Genomic DNA, 9,072 nt, shown 5'->3' on the forward strand with positions numbered 1-9,072 from the left:
GACTCAAGGTTTGACCTTGACTCAAGGTCACGTGAAGGTCACGTTGTACAAGAGAGACACATCAACGAGAGACTCAAGGTTTGACCTTGACTCAAGGTCACTTGAAGGTCACGTTGTACAAGAGAGACACATCAACGAGAGACTCAAGGTTTGACCTGGACCCAAGGTCACGTCGTACAATAGAGACACATCAACGAGAGACTCAAGGTTTGACCTTGACTCAAGGTCACGTGAAGGTCACGTTGTACAAGAGAGACACATCAACGAGAGACTCAAGGTTTGACCTTGACTCAAGGTCACTTGAAGGTCACGTCATACAAGAGAGACACATCAACGAGAGACTCAAGGTTTGACCTTGACTCAAGGTCACGTTGTACAAGAGAGACACATCAACGAGAGACTCAAGGTTTGACCTTGACCCAAGGTCACGTCGTACAAGAGAGACACATCAACGAGAGACTCAAGGTTTGACCTTGACTCAAGGTCACTTGAAGGTCACGTTGTACAAGAGAGACACATCAACGAGAGTCTCAAGGTTTGACCTTGACTCAAGGTCACTTGAAGGTCACGTCGTACAAGAGAGACACATCAACGAGAGACTCAAGGTTTGACCTTGACTCAAGGTCACGTGAAGGTCACGTTGTACAAGAGAGACACATCAACGAGAGACTCAAGGTTTGACCTTGACTCAAGGTCACTTGAAGGTCACGTCGTACAAGAGAGACACATCAACGAGAGACTCAAGGTTTGACCTTGACTCAAGGTCACTTGAAGGTCATGTCGTACAAGAGAGACACATCAACGAGAGACTCAAGGTTTGACCTTGACTCAAGGTCACTTGAAGGTCACGTCGTACAAGAGAGACACATCAACGAGAGACTCAAGGTTTGACCTTGACTCAAGGTCACGTTGTACAAGAGAGACACATCAACGAAAGACTCAAGGTTTGACCTTGACTCAAGGTCACTTGAAGGTCACGTTGTACAAGAGAGACACATCAACGAGAGTCTCAAGGTTTGACCTTGACTCAAGGTCACTTGAAGGTCACGTCGTACAAGAGAGACACATCAACGAGAGACTCAAGGTTTGACCTTGACTCAAGGTCACGTTGTACAAGAGAGACACATCAACGAGAGTCTCAAGGTTTGACCTTGACTCAAGGTCACTTGAAGGTCACGTCGTACAAGAGAGACACATCAACGAGAGACTCAAGGTTTGACCTTGACTCAAGGTCACGTGAAGGTCACGTTGTACAAGAGAGACACATCAACGAGAGACTCAAGGTTTGACCTTGACCCAAGGTCACGTCGTACAAGAGAGACACATCAACGAAAGACTCAAGGTTTGACATTGACTCAAGGTCACTTGAAGGTCACGTTGTACAAGAGAGACACATCAACGAGAGTCTCAAGGTTTGACCTTGACTCAAGGTCACTTGAAGGTCACGTCATACAAGAGAGACACATCAACGAGAGACTCAAGGTTTGACCTTGACTCAAGGTCACTTGAAGGTCACGTCGTACAAGAGAGACACATCAACGAGAGACTCAAGGTTTGACCTTGACTCAAGGTCACTTGAAGGTCACGTCATACAAGAGAGACACATCAACGAGAGACTCAAGGTTTGACCTTGACTGAAGGTCACTTAAAGGTCATGTCGTACAAGAGAGACACATCAACGAGAGACTCAAGGTTTGACCTTGACTCAAGGTCACTTGAAGGTCACGTCGTACAAGAGAGACACATCAACGAGAGACTCAAGGTTTGACCTTGACTCAAGGTCACTTGAAGGTCACGTCATACAAGAGAGACACATCAACGAGAGACTCAAGGTTTGACCTTGACTCAAGGTCACGTTGTACAAGAGAGACACATCAACGAGAGACTCAAGGTTTGACCTTGACCCAAGGTCACGTCGTACAAGAGAGACACATCAACGAAAGACTCAAGGTTTGACCTTGACTCAAGGTCACTTGAAGGTCACGTCGTACAAGAGAGACACATCAACGAAAGACTCAAGGTTTGACCTTGACTCAAGGTCACTTGAAGGTCACGTTGTACAAGAGAGACACATCAACGAGAGTCTCAAGGTTTGACGTTGACTCAAGGTCACTTGAAGGTCACGTCGTACAAGAGAGACACATCAACGAGAGACTCAAGGTTTGACCTTGACTCAAGGTCACGTGAAGGTCACGTTGTACAAGAGAGACACATCAACGAGAGACTCAAGGTTTGACCTTGACCCAAGGTCACGTCGTACAAGAGAGACACATCAACGAGAGACTCAATGTTTGACCTTGACTCAAGGTCACTTGAAGGTCACGTCGTACAAGAGAGACACATCAACGAGAGACTCAAGGCTTGACCTTGACTCAAGGTCACGTGAAGGTCACGTTGTACAAGAGAGACACATCAACGAGAGACTCAAGGTTTGACCTTGACCCAAGGTCACGTCGTACAAGAGAGACACATCAACGAAAGACTCAAGGTTTGACCTTGACTCAAGGTCACTTGAAGGTCACGTCGTACAAGAGAGACACATCAACGAGAGACTCAAGGTTTGACCTTGACTCAAGGTCACTTGAAGGTCACGTTGTACAAGAGAGACACATCAACGAGAGTCTCAAGGTTTGACCTTGACTCAAGGTCACTTGAAGGTCACGTCGTACAAGAGAGACACATCAACGAGAGACTCAAGGTTTGACCTTGACTCAAGGTCACTTGAAGGTCACGTCGTACAAGAGAGACACATCAACGAGAGACTCAATGTTTGACCTTGACTCAAGGTCACGTGAAGGTCACGTTGTACAAGAGAGACACATCAACGAGAGACTCAAGGTTTGACCTTGACCCAAGGTCACGTCGTACAAGAGAGACACATCAACGAAAGACTCAAGGTTTGACCTTGACTCAAGGTCACTTGAAGGTCACGTTGTACAAGAGAGACACATCAACGAGAGTCTCAAGGTTTGACCTTGACTCAAGGTCACTTGAAGGTCACGTCGTACAAGAGAGACACATCAACGAGAGACTCAAGGTTTGACCTTGACTCAAGGTCACTTGAAGGTCACGTCGTACAAGAGAGACACATCAACGAGAGACTCAAGGTTTGACCTTGACTCAAGGTCACGTGAAGGTCACGTTGTACAAGAGAGACACATCAACGAGAGACTCAAGGTTTGACCTTGACTCAAGGTCACTTGAAGGTCACGTTGTACAAGAGAGACACATCAACGAGAGACTCAAGGTTTGACCTGGACCCAAGGTCACGTCGTACAATAGAGACACATCAACGAGAGACTCAAGGTTTGACCTTGACTCAAGGTCACGTGAAGGTCACGTTGTACAAGAGAGACACATCAACGAGAGACTCAAGGTTTGACCTTGACTCAAGGTCACTTGAAGGTCACGTCATACAAGAGAGACACATCAACGAGAGACTCAAGGTTTGACCTTGACTCAAGGTCACGTTGTACAAGAGAGACACATCAACGAGAGACTCAAGGTTTGACCTTGACCCAAGGTCACGTCGTACAAGAGAGACACATCAACGAGAGACTCAAGGTTTGACCTTGACTCAAGGTCACTTGAAGGTCACGTTGTACAAGAGAGACACATCAACGAGAGTCTCAAGGTTTGACCTTGACTCAAGGTCACTTGAAGGTCACGTCGTACAAGAGAGACACATCAACGAGAGACTCAAGGTTTGACCTTGACTCAAGGTCACGTGAAGGTCACGTTGTACAAGAGAGACACATCAACGAGAGACTCAAGGTTTGACCTTGACTCAAGGTCACTTGAAGGTCACGTCGTACAAGAGAGACACATCAACGAGAGACTCAAGGTTTGACCTTGACTCAAGGTCACGTGAAGGTCACGTTGTACAAGAGAGACACATCAACGAGAGACACAAGGTTTGACCTTGACTCAAGGTCACGTGAAGGTCACGTTGTACAAGAGAGACACATCAACGAAAGACTCAAGGTTTGACCTTGACTCAAGGTCACTTGAAGGTCACGTTGTACAAGAGAGACACATCAACGAGAGTCTCAAGGTTTGACCTTGACTCAAGGTCACTTGAAGGTCACGTCGTACAAGAGAGACACATCAACGAGAGACTCAAGGTTTGACCTTGACTCAAGGTCACTTGAAGGTCACGTCGTACAAGAGAGACACATCAACGAGAGACTCAAGGTTTGACCTTGACTCAAGGTCACTTGAAGGTCATGTCGTACAAGAGAGACACATCAACGAGAGACTCAAGGTTTGACCTTGACTCAAGGTCACTTGAAGGTCACGTCGTACAAGAGAGACACATCAACGAGAGACTCAAGGTTTGACCTTGACTCAAGGTCACGTTGTACAAGAGAGACACATCAACGAAAGACTCAAGGTTTGACCTTGACTCAAGGTCACTTGAAGGTCACGTTGTACAAGAGAGACACATCAACGAGAGTCTCAAGGTTTGACCTTGACTCAAGGTCACTTGAAGGTCACGTCGTACAAGAGAGACACATCAACGAGAGACTCAAGGTTTGACCTTGACTCAAGGTCACGTTGTACAAGAGAGACACATCAACGAAAGACTCAAGGTTTGACCTTGACTCAAGGTCACTTGAAGGTCACGTTGTACAAGAGAGACACATCAACGAGAGTCTCAAGGTTTGACCTTGACTCAAGGTCACTTGAAGGTCACGTCGTACAAGAGAGACACATCAACGAGAGACTCAAGGTTTGACCTTGACTCAAGGTCACTTGAAGGTCACGTCGTACAAGAGAGACACATCAACGAGAGACTCAAGGTTTGACCTTGACTCAAGGTCACTTGAAGGTCACGTCGTACAAGAGAGACACATCAACGAGAGACTCAAGGTTTGACCTTGACTCAAGGTCACTTGAAGGTCATGTCGTACAAGAGAGACACATCAACGAGAGACTCAAGGTTTGACCTTGACCCAAGGTCACGTCGTACAAGAGAGACACATCAACGAGAGACTCAAGGTTTGACCTTGACTCAAGGTCACTTGAAGGTCACGTTGTATAAGAGAGACACATCAACGAGAGACTCAAGGTTTGACCTTGACCCAAGGTCACGTCGTACAAGAGAGACACATCAACGAGAGACTCAAGGTTTGACCTTGACTCAAGGTCACGTGAAGGTCACGTTGTACAAGAGAGACACATCAACGAGAGACACAAGGTTTGACCTTGACTCAAGGTCACTTGAAGGTCATGTCGTACAAGAGAGACACATCAATGAGAGACTCAAGGTTTGACCTTGACTCAAGGTCACTTGAAGGTCACGTCGTACAAGAGAGACACATCAACGAGAGACTCAAGGTTTGACCTTGACTCAAGGTCACGTTGTACAAGAGAGACACATCAACGAGAGACTCAAGGTTTGACCTTGACCCAAGGTCACGTCGTACAAGAGAGACACATCAACGAAAGACTCAAGGTTTGACCTTGACTCAAGGTCACTTGAAGGTCACGTTGTACAAGAGAGACACATCAACGAGAGTCTCAAGGTATGACCTTGACTCAAGGTCACTTGAAGGTCACGTCGTACAAGAGAGACACATCAACGAAAGACTCATCGTTTTTAAAGGCAGAGACACACAGTAGACTGACGACGTGCATCAGACAACCATTGTCTCTTAACGCTGTGTTGCATCAGACAACCATCGTTACTATTCACAGAGACACACAGCAGTCTGCTGTGTGTCTCTGTGACTACCAACGATGGTTGTCCGATGCTTACAGCAGTCTGTTGTGTGTCTCTGTGATTAGCAACGATGGTTGTCTGGTGAAGAGTCTTTCTCGTGTGTGTCACTCTCTCTCGCTCGTTCTTGTCGCAGATATACAATAGATTAAAGACGTGCATCAAACAACCATCGCTTCCTTAGGAGAATCGCATTAGACGACAAATTAATAAAAAGAAACTGGCGACTATGATAAAAGAATAATTAAGGCCCTTCGAGGCAATGTTTAAGGCCTTAATTATTATTCTATCTTAGTTTCGACCTTCTGGGTCTCATCAGGCCAGTGCCTTTACGTGTACCGCGATCTCTGTCCATAATGCCTGTGTGATGCACGTCGTAAGTTTCTTTAACTTACCCTATTACGCCCATATATCCATCTTAAGCCATCAAATATCTTTTATATTAAAAAGATAAAACCACGAAGCCCAAATTTAAAAAAAAAATTAACCAGGAAGCGAGAGATTCAATTAAGGCGGATTTTGCGGTTTTTACGCACAAAATCGCCGTAAATTTAACTTTCGCTTTACGGTCGATTTTTTCTCTTCGTCACTTTCCAATTTTTACCATAATCCGCACGTTCCGCTTGCACCAGAGCTATAAATAAGACAAACCCAATACAACAAACAGCAGATCACCAAAAACAGTATCAACGAAAATGTTCGATGCGCTAAAGGTACGATTTAAAATCGATTGCGCATAGTAAACTAGTTATTAATTCTTCCCCCCCCCTTCTCTTTTGACAGATCGTCCTCCTATTGGCCATGGCCGCCTTGACGCTCGGACACCCCACGCCCTACGACGACCACGAGTCAGCTGGATCAGGTAAATTAACGCACACTCAAAAAACTCTTAAGTGCGCATCATTAAATTTCGTTTTCTGCGCAGAACCACACGGGAGGGTGCAGATAAAGGTGTTCAGGGGTCCAACGGAACAGGACGGACTCGACACTTTCGCCCCTTGGGGATATTGGGTCAAGCAACCCTCGGACGACCATTGAAACCCTCATTTTGTTATTTATAATTTATAGTTAGGTTAGTTAATAAAAAAAATTATTATTATTATTATTGTGATTTTTGTTTAGCATCCTTTGACCTTCTCGCTCCTACCTATCAAGAGTAAGAGAAATGGACAATGTCAGCATAGGGTGATTTTTTTTATTACCCCACTCCCCTACACCAAAAAGTCTAGTAGAAGGAGTTTGCTACTATTGAAGAGGGTCTAATACAAGGGTTTCAATAATGTCCATAAAAATCCTTCTGGTGCACGGTTTTGTTTGTTTCTTTTATTAAAAGGTTAAAAAGAGATGGCGGCAACTTTTGAGATAAAAAACAAAGAAATCCAACCAGTAGAAGCAAAGTTATGACACAGTTTACACCAGAACTAAAGATCCAGGTGGCAACTAGACAAGGGTTTGAAAAATGTCCATAAAAATCTTTCTAGTGCATGGATTTGCTTGCTTCTTTTATTAGAACGTTAAAATGGGATGACAGCAACTTTTGAGACAAAAACCAAAGAAATCCAACCAGTAGAAGCAAAGTTATGACACAGTTTACACCAGAACTAGAGATCCTGGTGCAACTAGACAAGGGTTTCAAAAAGTCTATGCTTGTAATGCACGGGTTTGCTTGTTTCTTTTATTCAAACGTTAAAAAGAGATGACAGCAACTTTTGAGATAAAAAACAAAGAACGTTAACCAGTAGAAGCAAAGTTATGACACAGTTTACACCAGAACTAAAGATCCAGGTGGCAACTAGACAAGGGTTTGAAAAATGTCCATAAAAATCTTTCTAGTGCATGGATTTGCTTGCTTCTTTTATTAGAACGTTAAAATGGGATGACAGCAACTTTTGAGACAAAAACCAAAGAAATCCAACCAGTAGAAGCAAAGTTATGACACAGTTTACACCAGAACTAGAGATCCTGGTGCAACTAGACAAGGGTTTCAAAAAGTCTATGCTTGTAATGCACGGGTTTGCTTGTTTCTTTTATTCAAACGTTAAAAAGAGATGACAGCAACTTTTGAGATAAAAAACAAAGAACGTTAACCAGTAGAAGCAAAGTTATGACACAGTTTACACCAGAACTAAAGATCCAGGTGGCAACTAGACAAGGGTTTGAAAAATGTCCATAAAAATCTTTCTAGTGCATGGATTTGCTTGCTTCTTTTATTAGAACGTTAAAATGGGATGACAGCAACTTTTGAGACAAAAACCAAAGAAATCCAACCAGTAGAAGCAAAGTTATGACACAGTTTACACCAGAACTAGAGATCCTGGTGCAACTAGACAAGGGTTTCAAAAAGTCTATGCTTGTAATGCACGGGTTTGCTTGTTTCTTTTATTCAAACGTTAAAAAGAGATGACAGCAACTTTTGAGATAAAAAACAAAGAACGTTAACCAGTAGAAGCAAAGTTATGACACAGTTTACACCAGAACTAAAGATCCAGGTGGCAACTAGACAAGGGTTTCACTGATGTCCATAAAAATCCTTCTGGTGCACGGTTTTGTTTGTTTCTTTTATTAAAAGGTTAAAAAGAGATGGCGGCAACTTTTGAAATAAAAAACAAAGAAATCCGATCAGCAAAAGTAAAGTTATGACTTAATTTACACCAAAACTAAAGATCCTGGAGCAACTAGACAAAGGTTTCAAAAAAGTCCATAAGAATGCTTCTAGTGCACGAATTTATTTGTTTCTTTCAATAAAATGTTAAAAAGAGATGACAGCAACTTTTGAGACAAAAAGCAAGGAAATCCAATTAGTAGAAGCAAAGTTATGACTTAGTTTACACCAGAACTAAAGATCCAGGTGGCAACTAGACAAGGGTTTGAAAAATGTCCATAAAAATCTTTCTAGTGCATGGATTTGCTTGCTTCTTTTATTAGAACGTTCAAAAGAGATGATAGCAACTTTTCAGATAAAAACTGAAGAAATCCGATCAGTAGAAGCAAACTTATGACTTAGTTTACACCAGAACTAAAGATCCAAGAGGTAACTAAATACTGGTTTCAAAAATGTCCATAAGAATCCTTCTAGTGCACGGATTTGTCTGTTTCTTTTATTAAAACGTTAAAAAGAGATGACAGAAACTTTTGAGACTAAAACCAAAGAAATGCAACCAGTAGAAGTAAAGTTATGAGTTAGTTTACCCCAGAACTAAAGATCCAGGTGGCAACTAGACAAGGGTTTCAAAATTGTCCATAAAAATCCTTTTAGTGCACGGATTTGCTTGTGTCTTTTATTAAAACGTTAAAAAGAGATGACAGAAACTTTTGAGACTAAAACCAAAGAAATGCAACCAGTAGAAGCA

General features: G+C 43.1%; 1 long non-coding RNA gene across 1 annotated transcript; it reads left to right on the plus strand.

Moving 5' to 3' along the window:
* The first annotated feature begins 6,361 nt into the window (after window positions 1–6,361).
* Window positions 6,362–6,827, plus strand: LOC126747694 (uncharacterized). Its single transcript, XR_007664329.1, has 3 exons — window positions 6,362–6,435; window positions 6,506–6,584; window positions 6,648–6,827. It is a non-coding gene; the product is annotated as an uncharacterized LOC126747694 (long non-coding RNA).
* The last annotated feature ends 2,245 nt before the right edge of the window (window positions 6,828–9,072 follow it).

Source organism: Anthonomus grandis, chromosome 19, assembly GCF_022605725.1.
Source record: "Anthonomus grandis grandis chromosome 19, icAntGran1.3, whole genome shotgun sequence".
Taxonomy (NCBI): Eukaryota; Metazoa; Arthropoda; class Insecta; order Coleoptera; family Curculionidae; genus Anthonomus; species Anthonomus grandis.